The following is a 2360-nucleotide window of genomic DNA, read 5'->3' as shown; positions in this document are numbered from 1 at the left end:
GTACTATGAAGTACCAGGAACGAGATTAAAACCTCGTCTTAGAGAGCAAACTGAACGATAATTTATAGCGAATGCTATCTGGCTATGGGATACTTCTCTCTCAAGTAAAAGTCTTTCTTTGTGAAGCAGTTCCTATTATCTGTGGTTTGTCATGTCGACTAGGGGGGTGGATCTTTGCTATAAAATATCTCAGTTGCCATGTTGACCACTCTCAACTATTCATTAGAGATAGTGAATTGTTATGTGAATTGTTGAAAGTCAAATGCTATTGCAAAGCTTAATTATTATTAACCTGTTAAGGCTAGGGGGTGCTGTTGTCACTATTTATGGAAATCGTGTAATTTTTGAAACGGCTTCCTACAAAATTCTTGATCGTACAATATGCATATTATTATTATTATTGGATAGAAAACAGTCTATAGTTTCTATAGCCGTTGAAATTTTGTCTCTGAGTGGAACAGAACTCATTCTACAGCAATTTCCCTGACATGGAGTCAGATTTCACACATTTTGGCCCCTGTTCTGGAGTCAGTTTTAAGGCCACTGTTATTGCTATGAGTATACGGACACTGCTTACGTCTTCCCCTGGATGCCTTTACGTGATGACGATTTGAATGGGGTCGATTGCGTGTTCACAGGCACTATAAAACAAAAACACGTGTAGGTAGGAACTCTTTTCTAGGTGCGTCATGCGCGCGGAGGACACCGACCTACTGTTTTTCCAAGCATTAGTGTAGGGAGTAATATTTCTCCGGTCATGTTTCTACTCGTTATAGGAGTTAAAAACATCATAAGGTAGTTAATTTGAACCGTTGTATAGCAATTTATATCCTTTTAGTGCGATTTTGAGGCGCTGGGCACATTTCGGGCTCCCGGTCGTACGTTAGTGGGCATTTCGACGGACAAGTGGACATCTTTCGACCAAAAGAAGATTAGACCCAAGAAAGGATTCTTTGCCCAAGATTCTGATGGAAGAACAGCTCACAGTAAGAACAATTTATGATGATAAATCGTGTTTCTGTCGAAAAATGTTAATGGCTTAGGACGCCATCTTTTTTGACGTAGCTTCGCTTGGCGCAACCTGTATTGAAAAGTAAGGATAATTTAAAAAATGTAAATCCGCGATTGTATTAAGAATTAAATTGTCTATCAATCGCTGTCCACCCTGTATTTTGTAGTCAAGTTTATGAGTATTTATGTATAAGACTAGATCACTGTCTAATATGGTGCACGGACATTGTCTGACCAGCTGAGTTACCTTTGTCATTGTCTAACCATGATTTTGGTGGCTAAATATGCACATTTTCGAACAAACTGTATATGGATTGTGTAATATGATGTTACAGGAGTGTCATCTGAAGAATTCTGAGAAGGTTAGTGAAAAAATTTATATATTTTGGCGATGTTGACGTTATCGCTCTCTTTGGCTAGAATCAATGCTGGGGTAATGTTTGCATATGTGGTATGCTAATATAACGATTTATTGTGTTTTCGCTGTAAGACACTTAGAAAATCTGAAATATTGTCTGTATTCACAGGATCTGTGTCTTTCGATTAGTGTATGCTGTGTATTTTTACGAAATGTTTGATGATTAGTAAGTAGGTAAACACGTTGCTCATTGTATTTATTCTAGTCCATTTGTGACGGTGGGTGCAATTGTAAACTATGCCATCTACCTGAAATATGCACTTTTTTCTAACAAAACCTATCCCATACCATAAATATGTTATCAGACTGTCATCTAATGAGTTTTTTTCTTGGTTCAGGGCTATAAATATCTTAGTTTAGCCGAATTAGTGATAGCTACTGGTGTTGGTGGACAAAGAAAAGATGGTGGATTATGCTAATGTGTTTAGCTAATAGATTTACATCTTTACATATTGTGTCTTCCCTGTAAAACATTTTAAAAATCGGACATGTTGGCTGGATTCACAAGATCTGTGTCTTTCATTAGCTGTATTGGACTTTAATGTGTGAAAGTTAAATATTTAAAAATATATATTTTTTGGAATTTCGCGGCTCTGCCTTTTCAGTGGGGGTGGGGGGCCAGTCCTAGACAGGTTAAAGGTGTAGTTTAAGTATAACTCTGACTGGTGTGTGAAGTTTGTCTCTCTCTCTTTGGTAATACAGACATTAATCTACCACAGTATCCTGACTAGAGGTCGACCGATTAGGATTTTTTTAACGCCGATACCGATCAATCGGCCGATTTAAAAACAATTTTATTTTTATTTATTCATTTGTTATTTTTTTTTATTTTTTATATATGTATTTGTAATAATGACAATTACAACAATACTGAATGAACAATGAACCCTTTTATTTTAACTTAATATAATACATCAATAAAATCTATTTA

Source organism: Salvelinus fontinalis, chromosome 2 (assembly GCF_029448725.1).
Source record: "Salvelinus fontinalis isolate EN_2023a chromosome 2, ASM2944872v1, whole genome shotgun sequence".
Taxonomy (NCBI): Eukaryota; Metazoa; Chordata; class Actinopteri; order Salmoniformes; family Salmonidae; genus Salvelinus; species Salvelinus fontinalis.
This window is presented reverse-complemented; position numbering follows the sequence as displayed.